The sequence below is a fragment of the Salminus brasiliensis genome, chromosome 6 (assembly GCF_030463535.1).
Source record: "Salminus brasiliensis chromosome 6, fSalBra1.hap2, whole genome shotgun sequence".
Taxonomy (NCBI): Eukaryota; Metazoa; Chordata; class Actinopteri; order Characiformes; family Bryconidae; genus Salminus; species Salminus brasiliensis.
The window spans coordinates 1,054,015-1,069,300 of NC_132883.1; positions in this window are offsets into that span (position 1 = coordinate 1,054,015).

Sequence of the window (15,286 nt, forward strand, 5' to 3'; positions counted from 1 at the left end):
TCGGAACTCATCAGACTCTCCGCTGATCAGCTAAAGTCGGGCTTGCGAGACTCTGATGCCAGTAAAACCGGAACTACCGTGAAACCATTTAGAAAACAATCCCCAACCCAACGGTCCGTAAAATAGGAACGCCAGGCAATCTGCATCTCAGAACTCCTCCGAGGATCAGAACGGATCAGCTGATCAGGTAGAGGCAGAAAGCCGAGCACGCTCCAAGCAATCAGTCAGATCCCAATCCGAACAGCAGGGTCTCCCATTTCATCTCCGTCTCCAGGGAGGTCTCCTGCTCGCACTCAGGAAGCTGGAAGCCTGAGACAGGAACACACACTGGCTCGCGGAGCTGCAGCCGGTTCCCGTCTCCGCTGTAGGAGCGGTGTGTTGCACTAACGGCGGCTGACAGGCTGCGGGAAGGCAGCAGCGGCGCTCGTTTGATCACACAGGTAAAGGCAGAGTGGCCCTGAGGGGGAACGCTCCCTCTCTTTAGTTCTGTCACTGAGGATCCGGGGGGGCAGGGGGCCGGGGGGGGTCTCTTTAAACTGCTATTAGAGTGTAAAAAGCAGCAATAACAGCACGGCAGAGAGCAGGACTCGAACCACAGCTCAGCTGAAACCTTTCTGTTCATCATGTAATCCCACATCTCAGCACTTTTCCATGTCAATTTACATATTTTTAATAACTTTCCTAAATATTCTGAATAGAAATGAATACATGAGTGGAACGGTTCCCTCAGCACTGCAGTAAAGAGAGAGGCAAAAAGCAAACAGCAGTTCTACAGCAGAACACAACTATTAGACTGTAACTATTATTATTATTGATTATTATTGCAGATTATAATCCGATCTAACATTCCAACACCGATATCTGATCAAGATCAAACTTTTCTATTTTTTCTATTTTTAGACAGAGAAAATTTTATTTAGAATTTTACTGAACTGAACTGAATTTTACAGCAGAAAACAGCCTCAGATTAGTTTATCCAATTAGTTTTTCCGACTATTATTTTATTATATAATCCATTCTAACTTTGCAGATCAATACTATAGCTTTTGTAGATAAACTGGCCCAAAATAAATGTAAAAATTTCAATATAACCAAAATTTCAATTTACAAATTAAAAAAATACAGAAAATTATTGTTGTTGTTTAGTTCACATTTAAACACACTTTGATTCCACAGAATCAATTATTAAATAGTCAATTAATCAATACATTTATTTATTTATTAATTTATTTGTCCCCATTTAGGGATGGTGTTTTATTAAAGGCCCATATAGAAACAACCACTGCGCCATGAAAATCCTCCACTTTCAGCAAAGTTCAAGTTCATTTGGATATTTAGATGTGAATCATTTGAATAAATACACTGAATATAACTATATATAATATATATATATATATATATAACTGCTAAATAAAGTACAAATACAGTGAAATAATAATAAAATAAAGTATTAAGTATAAGTATTAAGTATTTGTGCTGAATATTATTATAGATCACAATCTAGTCTAACATTCCAAACTTCAATTTCTGATCAATACATATTTGATTTTGAGTTTTACAGTTTTTGTAGCTAAAGCATAAAAACACATAACCAATATTTACATTTTGAAATAAAAAACGAAAGAAGAATGTAATGAATGTAAATTTCAAATCATATTAATATTGTTATGCAGATCATATATATATATATATATATATCCGCTCCAGAAAAAATGAAGGGAGCACCCTACGTGATCAGTTTCTCTGGTTTTACTATTTCTGGGCAGTGTGTTTTATTTGTGTTGTATTTCATAAATTATGGACAAAAATTCCCCTAAACTCCAAATAAAAATCTTTATTATTTAGAGAATTTATTTATTTGCAGAAATGACAACTGCTCAAAAATACCTGGTCAAATAATGTCAATAAATGATGATAATAATTATAATGTAAAGAAGTTATTATTCAGATTTAAACACAGTGCTAATATCTGAACTCTGAGAGCATTCAGAATCACTATGCTGAAATAATAACCTCGACTGACCAATCACAGCCCTCATGTCTCGGCCGGCTCTCCACTAGTCTTTCACACTGCTGTTGGGCCTTTATGCCGTTCATAGTCAGATTCAGACAACTCAGCTCTGTTTGATGAAATGCCTGAAATAAAATGATTGCTGGATATATATATATATATATATATAGTATTTAAATAGTTTTGGTTAATGTTTAGGTGTTTTATTAAAGGCCTGTTTATTAGAAACAAACACTGTATAATGAGTACACAAACCGTACCGGAGGAAATGTTCATAACAAAATCAGTACTCACAAAACGGAGGATTTTATTTTCCCCAAGAATCAGTGCAAGATTATTACTGTAGACTTTAATCCACCCTAATTCCAAGCACTACTTTTAAATCAGTACAATAATTTTCATTATTTATTACACTGTTTGCAGCCAAACGTTCTCTAAAATGTGTGCATGCGTCATGTTTTTAAAAAATACAAAAACAATATTTTAATATTCAAATAAAAATAAAAAAGAATATTAATATATTGAATACTGAATATGATCGTCATCATTGTTGTCAGATCACTTCATATATATCTTCATATACATCATATATCAATGATATATTAGCAATTCATTAATAATCTTTCACTATTAAAAATTTAAACACCCACTTATAAGCAAACGCTGCATCTTCAAATCTCAGATTTTACCAATGTCTATTATTATTAATATTTAGGCAATAATTGTTTTCAAAACACCAATTTCAGATATAATATAATGCTTTATTTTACTATACTTTTTTATTTATACTAAATATTCCATAGTGCCATATTAAAAAGAAAATGTAATATAGAACTCTATCATCATTACATTATTATATTAAATATACATTATATATATATGCTTTATTATATAATATGTATGTGTATATATATATACACACACATAATCATGGTGGTTCAGTGGTTAGAGCAGTAGGTCGCTGAGCACAGGGCTGAGCTAGGCCGAGACTTGGCTTTTTTATGCTCATATATTTAATAAACATTCATAAAAAATAATAAATAATGACATATTTGTGCAGTGTGTGTGAATACAGCGCGAGAGCAGGTGTAGCGGAGTGGTCTGCGCTGGGGGATTTATGAGGAAACACATGGCTCCCCTGCCTGGCCTCATAAACGCTAAGCTAAGTGGCGTGTCAGTAACGTAAGTGGAGGCCATTAATCTAAAACCTGCAGCAGCTCAATAACCAAGCCGTCAGTTCTTACTAACACACACACACACACACACACACACACACACACACACACACACACACACACTCCACAAGACGTCTGAAGGTGTCAGTCATTCTTGGGTGCACATGACCCTGCCACCGCTTCTCCTTCCTTGGAGCACCTTTGGTAGAAACTGACCACCGCATACCAGGAACACCCCACAAGAGCTGCCTGACTTTTTTTTAGGAGATGTTCTGACCCAGTCGTTTATCTAGAAGCATCACAGTTCGGTTCTTGTCAAAGTATTTCCGATTCTTAAGCTTGCCCATTTTTCCAGTATCAACACATACTGCCTCAGAAGCAAAGAAAGGAGTGCGGTTCTCCCGCTGGTAAAACTGAGCTTTTCCTACTTTAACACACCCATAGCTCTAGAACCACAGATATTACAATACGTTCTCAGGTTCCACTGTAAAGCAGTTCCACACTGCAGACTCTAAACTTTTCTGTATTTCTGTTTCTGTTCTGTTCTGACTGGGTATTGGCTATTTTAAGCCCAGTCCAGATCCGATCCTTTGTTTTTACCGCTGTGCTCCAGCAAGTGACATTAAGGGACATGATAATTCTTAGCGTGCAGCAGAACAGAACAATTTGGGAGCTGAAAAGGTTCTACTGGAGAACTTTTACTCATGAGCAGATCTACTGTGTAGAACAGAACCAGAGCTCAGCAGAACCCCAGACATTTCTACACCTGGCTCCGGAATCAAGCCTGAGAGCGTACAGAGTCAGAACCCGAATCTGCCGGTTCTGTTCTCTCTGAGCTGAGCAGGTTTAGAAGGACAGGCGTCTGTCTGGCGTCTGTCTGTCTCGGGAGGAGAACCGATAATAGCTGTGTTTCTGAGAGTTCTGCAGGCTGACGGGGAGCCGGACGGCCCAGAGGAGATTTGGGCGAACGGTGTCAGCGCGGGACGGCAGCTGCTGAGCGGCGATAAGGAGAAGAAGGAGAGAGGAAGGAGGAAAAGCTGGGGCGAGCGAGAGAGGACAGTAATGAGGTGAGTTACAGACGGACTCTGTGAGAGACGCTGATAATGAGGGAAATTCACCCGGAGAGACCGACTGACCACCATCACACCCCACCCTAACCACTAACTCTCTCTCCCTGTCTCATTCTCCTGTCTCTCTCTCCCTCACACCTTCTATATATATATATATATACACACATCTCCCTTTACACTCTTTCTACCCGTCTCTCTCTCTCTTACAGTCTATCCACCTGTCTCTCTCTCTCTTTCCCTCTTTCTACCTGTCTCTCTCTCTCTTACAGTCTATCCACCTGTCCTCTCTCTCTCTTTCCCTCTTTCTAACCTGTCTCTCTCTCTTTTACAGTCTATCTCTCTCTCTCTCTCTCTCTCACAGTTATTCTACCTGTCTCTCTCTCTCTCTTACAGTCTATCTACCTCTCTTTCTGTCTCTTACAGTTATTCTACCCGTCTCTCTTTTTTTACAGTCTTTCTGTCTGTCTCTCTCTCTCTCTTTCTCTTATAGCTACCTCTGTTTGTCTATCTCTTACAGGTATTCTACCTGTCGCTCTTTTTTTACCTGTCTTTCTACCTCTCTCTCTTACAGTTATTCTACCTGTCTCTCTCTCTCTTGTAACACTGAAAATCTGCTTCAGAAGGATTCACATAAATATGTGTTTTATTATTGATGTCACCTTTTATCACACTGACACACACACACACACACACACACACACACATGCTTTGCAACACCTTGCTGGAGCGCATGCAGGTGAGAATTTGCCACTGTGTAGTGTAAACAGTGTAACCAGCGTTGCCTTAGCAACCATCATCCCATAGACAGGACTTCACCAGCTGATCTTAACCCATAAAACCTATCAAGCTCTACTGTTTAAACTGTGACACTACACTAGGATGCACGCCTTACATCACCAGGCACAATGGCGTGGCGTGGTGCCTGTCAATAAATGACTCCAACATCCTGCAGAAAGCCTTCCCAGAATAGTGGAAGCTTCTAGAGCTGAGAGCAACTCTATATGAAAGCATGTGGATTTAGAATGGGATGTCATAAAAGCTGTAGGTGTCCCAATACTTTTGTCCTTATATTGTACGTCACGTCAGTAGCATTTTGAGATGATTCACGGTTTCTCAAAGGAAGACTCTGTAAACCTTCATCCCCCCAGCACTGGTAGCATTGTGTGGTGGGGAAGTCCTAGAGTTCTAGATAGTAGACAGATCTGGAAACGACCAAACTGGGAGAGAAACCCCCTCAAAAAGGGAAGTGAACCTGTGAGCTGCTGGTCCTGAGGAGCTGCTCTCCATCCCGTTCGCTCAGAGCTATACGGGAATGCAGAGCTGATTAGATTAGGAACCATTTCCGTGCCTGATTGAATAAAAGTACAGCCTTCCTGCTGCCCTCGCCTTCACCTGCGCTCGTATATCAGAGGGGACGCTAATGTTACCCTGCACAGCCAACTACAGGCGCCTGAGGAGGAAGTCAGGACCTGGTGTTGGTGTTGTAATTGGGGTTGTGGTAGTTGGTGTAGGTGTAGTGTTAGTTGTGCAGGCACTGGTGTTAATGCTGGCCTTGGTGTTTACTGATCTCAGTCACTGGAAGTAGTGCCCTGGTGTTGGTGTTAGTAGTGTTAGTGATGGTGTCGGGTACAGTAAGTATTGTTGTTAGTGGTAGTACTGGTACTACGTGTGTTGGCATTGTTGCTGTTGGCGGACAACCCATATATACTATATATAGATACTAACCCATATATTGTTAGTGATGGTGTTTGAACTGTTAGTATTGGGAGCAAGTATTGATCTAGGTGCCAGAGATGTAGAGTTGGTTGTTGTTAGTACTGCTTGTGTTAGTCTTAGTGGTTGTGCTGGTGTTAGTGGTGGTGGTTGTGCTGGTGTTAGTATTGGTGGTTGAGCTGGTGTTAGTGGTGGTGGTTGTGCTGGTGTTAGTGTTGGTGGTTGTGCTGGTGTTAGTGTTGGTGGTTGTGCTGGTGTTAGTGGTGGTGGTTGTGCTGGTGTTAGTGTTGGTGGTTGAGCTGGTGTTAGTGTTGGTGGTTGTGCTGGTGTTAGTATTGGTGGTTGTGCTGGTGTTAGTGTTGGTGGTTGTGCTGGTGTTAGTATTGGTGGTTGAGCTGGTGTTAGTGTTGGTGGTTGAGCTGGTGTTAGTATGGTGGTTGAGCTGGTGTTAGTGTTAGTGGTTGTGCTGGTGTTAGTGGTGGTGGTTGTGCTGGTGTTAGTATCGGTGGTTGTGCTGGTGTTAGTATTGGTGGTTGAGCTGGTGTTAGTGGTGGTGGTTGTGCTGGTGTTAGCGATGGTGATTGAGCTGGTGTTAGTGGTGGTGGTTGAGCTGGTATTAGTGGTGGTGGTTGAGCTGGTGTTAGTGGTGGTGGTTGAGCTGGTGTTGGTACTGGTGGTTGAGCTGGTGTTAGCGATGGTGATTGAGCTGGTGTTAGTGGTGGTGTTGGTATTAGTGGTTGAGCTGGTGTTAGTGGTGGTGTTAGTGGTGGTTGAGCTGGTGTTAGTGGTGGTTGAGCTGGTGTTACTGTTAGGGGTGGTGGTTGAGCTGGTGTTAGTGGTGGTGGTTGAGCTAGTGTTAGTGGTGGTGGTTGAGCTGGTGTTAGTGGTGGTGGTTGAGCTGGTGTTAGTGGTGGTGGTTGAGCTGGTGTTAGTGGTGGTGGTTGTGCTGGTGTTAGTGGTGGTGTTGGTATTAGTGGTTGTGCTGGTGTTAGTGGTGGTGTTGGTATTAGTGGTTGAGCTGGTGTTAGTGGTGGTGGTTGTGCTGGTGTTAGTGGTGGTGTTGGTATTAGTGGTTGTGCTGGTGTTAGTGGTGGTGTTGGTATTAGTGGTTGAGCTGGTGTTAGTGGTGGTGGTTGTGCTGGTGTTAGTGGTGGTGTTGGTATTAGTGGTGGTGTTGGTATTAGTGGTTGAGCTGGTGTTAGTGGTGGTGTTAGTGGTGGTTGAGCTGGTGTTAGTGGTGGTGGTTGAGCTGGTGTTAGTGGTGGTGGTTGTGCTGGTGTTAGTGGTGGTGTTGGTATTAGTGGTTGTGCTGGTGTTAGTGGTGGTGTTAGTGGTGGTGGTTGTGCTGGTGTTAGTGGTGGTGTTGGTATTAGTGGTTGAGCTGGTGTTAGTGGTGGTGGTTGTGCTGGTGTTAGTGGTGGTGTTGGTATTAGTGGTTGTGCTGGTGTTAGTGGTGTTGGTATTAGTGGTTGAGCTGGTGTTAGTGGTGGTGGTTGTGCTGGTGTTAGGGGTGGTGGTGGTGGTGGTTGAGCTGGTGGTGGTTGAGCTGGTGTTAGTGGTGGTGTGAGCTAGTGTTAGTGGTGGTGGTTGAGCTGGTGTTAGTGGTGGTGGTTGAGCTGGTGTTAGTGGTGGTGGTTGTGCTGGTGTTAGTGGTGGTGTTGGTATTAGTGGTTGTGCTGGTGTTAGTGGTGGTGTTGGTATTAGTGGTTGAGCTGGTGTTAGTGGTGGTGGTTGTGCTGGTGTTAGTGGTGGTGTTGGTATTAGTGGTTGTGCTGGTGTTAGTGGTGGTGTTGGTATTAGTGGTTGAGCTGGTGTTAGTGGTGGTGGTTGTGCTGGTGTTAGTGGTGGTGTTGGTATTAGTGGTGGTGTTGGTATTAGTGGTTGAGCTGGTGTTAGTGGTGGTGGTTGTGCTGGTGTTAGTGGTGGTGTTGGTATTAGTGGTTGAGCTGGTGTTACTGGTGGTGGTTGAGCTGGTGTTGGTACTGGTGGTTGAGTCTCAGATATTTAATGAGTAAAGGGTTTAACACTTTGATGACTGGTGATTGATGATGAAGGCAGTTTAATAAGACATTAGCACTATTGATCAAACACTGATTAACCCTTTAATGAAGCTCAGTGTTGGTGGACAGAGCCGGTCATAATGCAGAGGAATGATGTTCAGCATCAGACACAATATCTGCACTCAGACAAACCTCAGTAAATGATGCCGTCCTGACGTCGCTGCTATGGTTCAGGCTGATGATCTCTGTCTCTGTGTAGCTCCACCTGCACCCGAGACAACAGCCACTAACCTGCTGCTGCGGGGCAGCGGCACTGCACAGCAGGAGCACCAGCGTGTGAGTACTGGTCCCTTTAGGGCTGCAGACAGAGCTGCATTACAGCCCAATGGCATGACAAGCACACCTGCTGTGTCCTCAGACGTGTGTGTGTGTGTGTGTGTGTGAGAGAGAGAGTCTCCTGAGTAGAGTCCAGATTAGAGGTACCTGAGCGCTCAGTCTAATGTGGGTCAATGAGCCTGACCTGGTTAACTCCAACAGGAAGTGACTGCGTGTGTTATTAGTGTGTGTGTGTCTGTGAGTGTGTGTTATTAGTGTGTGTGTGTCTGTGAGTGTGTGTTATTAGTGTGTGTGTGTCTGTGAGTGTGTGTTATTAGTGTGTGTGTGTCTGTGAGTGTGTGTTATTAGTGTGTGTGTGTCTGTGACTGTGTGTTATTAGTGTGTGTGTGTCTGTGAGTGTGTTATTAGTGTGTGTGTGTCTGTGACTGTGTGTTATTAGTGTGTGTGTGTCTGTGACTGTGTGTTATTAGTGTGTGTGTGTGTCTGTGAGCGTGTGTTATTAGTGTGTGTGTGTGTTTGTGGTTGAGCTGGTGTTAGTGATGGTGTTGGCTCAACCACTAACAGCTCACCACTAACACCAACAACACCATTAAAACCAGCTCAACCACCAACACTAACACCACCCATAACACCAGCTCAACCACCAACACCACCCATAACACCAGCTCAACCACTAACATCATCACTAACACCAACAACACCACTAAAACCATCTCAACCACCAACACCAACAACACCACTAAAACCATCTCAACCACCAACACCAACACTACCACTTACACCAGGTCAACCACCACCACTAACACCAGCTCATCCACCACCACTAACACCAGCTCAACCACTAACACAGCTCAACCCCTTACACCACCACCACTAACACCAGCTCAACCACCACCACTAACACCAGCTTAACCACCACCACTAACACTCGCTCAACCACTAACACTCGCTCAACCACTAACACCCTCACTAACACCAACAACACCACTAAAACCATCTCAACCACCAACACCACCCATAACACCAGCTCAACCACCAACACCAACACCACCCATAACACCAGCTCAACCACCAACACTAACACCACCCATAACACCAGCTCAACCACCACCACTATCACCAGCTCAACCCCTAACACCACCACCACTAACACCAGCTCAACCACTGATACTAACACCAGCTCAACCACCAAAACTAGTAAGGACTATGTAAAACTGTGTTTATATACAGAACCCTTATATAAAGACTATACAGAACCATATTAGGAACCCCGCGGAACCCTGCACTGTTGTGGTTCTGAGAGTGTGTGTAGAGTGTGTGTAGTGCTAAATGTGGACTGTGGACAGCCTGGTCAGGAAATGAAACCACATTACAGCCACTGGCTGTTTACTCTCCTTCCTGACTCTGCTCTCTCTCTCTCTCTCTCATCCCCCGCCCCTCAGTATGTCCGTAAGGCCGTCTGGGGGGTGTTTAGGGGGTGTGCTGGGGGTGTTACGGGGGTGTAATGGGGGATCTGGGTGGATTAGAATGGTGTTATTGTGCTAATTGGCTATTATTAATAGGGATGCTGAATACATTACCCATAAGGCCGTGTGCATCAGCGGAACAGTCAGTGTGTGCTCGGGGGGTGCGTGGGGGATTGGGGGGGTCTATTCTGTAGCTCTCTGCAGCTCTGAGCTCAGTGTGAATCTTTATATCTTTTATAAATCAACAGATTTAATAATCCTCACAACAGAACAGCTACATCCACGTCACGCCCCCCCCTTCACCCCCCTTCACCCCCCCAATTATTATATCTACATCATATCTGTACACTGACTGGATTCCACTTGTATTTTTACACTCCGCTGGAAGACGGCCAACAAGGTATACAATGGAAAGAAATGCTGATTTAAAATAATAATAATAATTAATGAATTAATTATACAATTATAAATAAATAAATATATATTTAATTACATAAAACTATTGGATATGTTGAATTAAATACTTTCAATAGTTTGAAATAAATATATAAATAAAATGTATTTCTTTAATAAATAAAATATTATTTTTTGCTAATACAAATTTGTTAATTAATATAATCTGATTATCACTGCTACATACTTATTACATTATTCTTTTAGATATTATTTATTATTATTATTATTATTATTATTATTATTATTATTGCTATTATCAGTTTCAATTTGAATATTTATTACTAACGGCATTATTCAACTATAGTATTTTTATTATTGTCATTATTATACTGTAATTAGTTTGAGTTATTGATGTTATTGAACATTATTGAACATTTTTTATATTATTGTGATTGTTTTTACTAATATATCACATTCTACAATATTACTAATATTAATATAATTTTAGGAAGCAGTGTTTCCTGTCTGTCTGTGGTTTTATTCTTTGTTAATAATTAATAATGTAATAAAACTGAAGCTGGCGGGAACAATAACCATCAATAATTCACCCGGTTTCCTCCCTCTCAGCAGCTGGACTGTAGAGGAGACTTTACCAAAGTGTGTGTGTGTGTGAGTGTGTGTGTGTGTGTATATGAGAGTGTGTGTGTGTGTGTGTGTGTGTGTGTATGAGAGAGAAAGAGAAAATGGGGGGGGGCAGACCAGTACAGAACTGGTTTTTATCAAATTTCTCCAGAGTCCCAATTGGAGTGCATGTGGTGAAATGCATTATGGGGATACAGTATATGTGGAGCACTGAACTCCGCCCTGCTGCTCACACCGTCCACCAATCACTGTCAATGTCAACAGCGTCTGTTCTTCCCTAGCCTGAGGCTACATCTGACTCTAGAGACCAGCTCTCTCTCTCTTCTCTCTCTCTCTCACACACACACACACACACACACACAAACACACACACACACACACACACACGTCTCCATATTCTTCTGTATGAGTGTGGATGAATGGAAGGACAGACAGACTGACAGACAAATCGATGGATGCATTGACAGACAGACAGGTGGATGAATAGATGGATGGATGTGCAGACAGACAGACAGACAGACAGACAGACAGACAGATGGACAGGTAGAGGACAGTGACAGACAGGATGCGCTGAACCTCAGAACCTGACCTCACTGATGCTCTCATTCTCAGGGCTGAATACAATCAAATCCTTCTCATATCATGATGTCTTGTATGAGGCTTTAGACCCCCTAAATAGATAAATACACAAACACACACACACACACACACACACTCTAATACAGAGCGCCCCAGGAGGCCCAAGTCAATTTGTGCCCACCTGCCCCAGCTCACAAAGGCACCTGGATAAATTTAGCCTTAGTGCTTCAAGGAAATAGGAATCTTGGTGCCAGATACATGATATGGACAAAAGTATTTGGACACCTTCACATTCCACCTACAGGAGCTTTTATACGGTCCCATTCTAACTCCATAGGCTGTATTAATATGGAGCTGGTCCCCCTTTGCTCTAAGCTCTACCAGCAGCAGCAGGTCTGGAGCTCTGCTGCAGTTACTGAGTCAGTTGGAGGCTTTTCTGCTCTCTGCTCTGAGCTCAGCACTCGGCCCTGACCCCGCTCTGTAGCTTTACGTGGTCTGACAGACACTCGGTGGCTGAGCTGCTCTCTGTGAGCTGTTCCTCCTAAACTCTTCCACTGTTCAATAATAACACCACCCACAGCTGATGGAGGAAGATCTAGGAGGGAGGAGATTTCTCCAGCTGACTTGTTGTTGTTGGTGCAGCGGTGTCTCCTATTACATACAGAACCACGCTGGAGTTCAGTGAGCTCTTCAGAACCTCCCGTTCTTTCACTGATGTGTGGAAGAAAGACAGACTGCAGGGCTAGAGGCTGGAGTTTATACAGCTGTGGCTGAATGAACAGGACTGAATCAGACACCTGAATGCAGAGATTAGTAAGTGTGTCCCAATACTTTTGTCCATTTCGAGTCCCACAGGACACTTTTAGAGGTCTTCCTCAGAATACATGCCTTGATGGGTCAGAGCAGTTTTGGTGGCACGCGGGGGGCTTAGACGACCTTAGACAATAGGTTTTAATGTTATGGCTGATTGGTGTGTAAATATGATCTCCTGCACCTCTCAGAGGAAGAGCCAGCGCTCGTCTCCGGCTGAAAGCTTCAGGGGCTTTGTTGTTTTCTCGCAGCTCCATCGTGTCAGACGATGATTGCACTTTAGACCGAACACGAAGGCGCAGAAGATTGCACAGCAACACACCTGGCCCAGACGGGCCGCGTCGGCCAATCAGAGAGCAGTCTGCAGCGCTGAGCATTGCATCACGCTGAGTGTGTGCGGTGAAGCAGTGGGCTGAAGGTCTGCTGGAGAATAAAAGGCCACAGATCTATACAACACAACACGACTCTCTGATGCTGGCTTTGAAATGCCTTCTCTGATCAGCGTTTCCAGGAAACAGACCCAACGCATCCTGAACCAGAACCTTTTCAGAACCTTTTAAAGGTTTAGTTCCGCTCCAATTCACCTAGTTTAGCTTCCAGGCTAATGTGGCTAACAAGTAATGGAAGCCAATTCCCCATCAACGAGCATGGTGATAGGTGCTGGCCTAAATCATCACACAATCATCAATACACTGTATGGACAAAAGTATTGGGACACCTGCTCATTCACTGCTACTTCTGAAATCAAGGGTATTAAAAGAGCTGATCCTGCTTCTGGTGGAGTAACTGTCTCTACTGTCCAGAGAAGAAGACTTTCTACTAGATTTTAGAGGAGAAGCATTGCTGTGAGGATTTGATTGAATTTATCCCCAACTCATCCTGGCATTAGGCAGCATGGAGCCAATAGGGTCATGATGTTGATCTGCTCCAGAGAGTCCTATTCTATTGGCAGTACTTCTTCTCTACAGGGACTAGACAAGCTGTGTGTACATTTGCACATCTGTGTCAGCAATGGGTGCAACTTGAAGTAGCTAAATGCATTCATTAGAAGGGGTGTCCACAAGTATTTGGACATATAGTGCATGTGGGTTGTGTGAGCCGTTGCCGTAAACCAACCAATCAGAGCTGTAGTTATGGTGATGATGATAAACTTCTCTAATCATATGGAGGAGACTGTTAGTGTTAATAAACACTGATCAGCTGCAGGTTTCATTACTAACAGTGTAATTAGACTGAAGGGTTCATTAGATGAAGAGCAGCAGATGTTGAGTATAAATCACTGTATTCAGTACAGGAGAGGATCTGAGTAGTAGATTATAAGAATCTGATACTGATGATTTTAGTCTGTGATCACATGTATCGTGATAAATATCGAGTATCGCAAAAAAGTCTTTAAATATCGTGATACAGTATTTTTACCATATCGCTCAGCCCTACTTCTGAGGCAGCTTTAAAGCAAACGAGAGGAAACGAATGGACGAGGCGAGTTTAGTGTGAAGGTGGGTTCTGAATGTTGAGTGCTGGTCTGAAATACCTGAGCATATGTTAGAGCCGCAACCTCCTATAGCTCTGCACGGCAGGAACACACACACACACACACACACACACACACACACACTTTACTGCACACATTTTTTCGCTGTTCTTTAAGCAGACGTCTCCTGAGGCATCTACAGAGCTTCAAAATGCAAAAGTGCTACAGCTCTAATCACTCCGCTCTGTAGATCATATAAATATGAAATATGAGGCTTTAATCCAGCGGCGCGTTTGATGTTAATGTCGAGCATCAGTCGCTGTCTGCAGTAACAACTAAACACATGCAATCAATGAGTCGCGACAAACGGAGCATATCTGACACTCATGAATTTGGGAAAAGGTTAAAGACGCCTAGAAATGAAGGATGACTCCCTTCCAAACACCAGCAGGACGCCTTCACACTGCTGCTGAGTGTAACTTTATATAATACTAAACATGTATATAACTGTACAAAATACTGTATATAATGCTATGCATAACTAGAATATCCTATTTAGAGGACTATATATGATGTATATATGTATAACTATAACATACAGTGTAAAGTAGTGTATATAATGCTATGTATTAATGAATTAATGAATACTGCATTAATTTATTTATATTTAGCATGTTTATACTACTGTAGATTATGCTATGTATAACCAGAATAGCCTGTTTAGAATATTGTGTACAATTTCATATATAACTATAATATACTTTATATTATATATATAACTATAATAGTATAATAGACTTTATATAATGTTATATATAACTATAATATACCGTTTGAATACTGTGTATAATGCTGTATACAATGTATAACTATAATATACTGTATATAATACAGTATATAATGCTATGTATAACTAGAATATACATTTTGAACTATTTATACAATGTATAATATATAGCAATAATATACGGTATGAAATCCTATATATAATATTATGTATAACTATAATACACTATTTTTGAACACTGTATATAATGCTATGTATAACTAGAATATACTATTTGAATTATTTATACAATGTATAACATGTATAACTATAATACACTGTATATAATACTGTATATAACATTATGCATAACTATAATACACTGTATATAATGTTGTATATAACGGTGTTTAATGGTGAATTCTGTGAATTACATGCAGTCATATGCAAAAGTTTGGGCACCCCTGCTAATGTGTTCTGGGGAACCTGTTTTACATTTCGCAGGCTGTTAAACTGAGTTAATAAACAGTAAGCGTGTATCAGAATGTTCAAAAGTGTCTCTCTGTGAACAAAGAGACTTATTTATAAATATTGTGACATATTTCCTGTATGAACCCACTTTTATAGATCGCTGTAGCACAATATTACTGTACCGTTCTACACAGTAATTCTGTAGTACAGTATATAATACTGCATAATATAAGATACAGTACATAACACTGCAATATTCTCACTGATTACTGAAATCTGCTCCTATAACCGAGTTCAATAAATGAAATGAGGAAAGTGTGTTTCCTGATCTCGCAGTATAAGAAATTCGGCGGTTGCTATGCAGTTGCTATGCTATT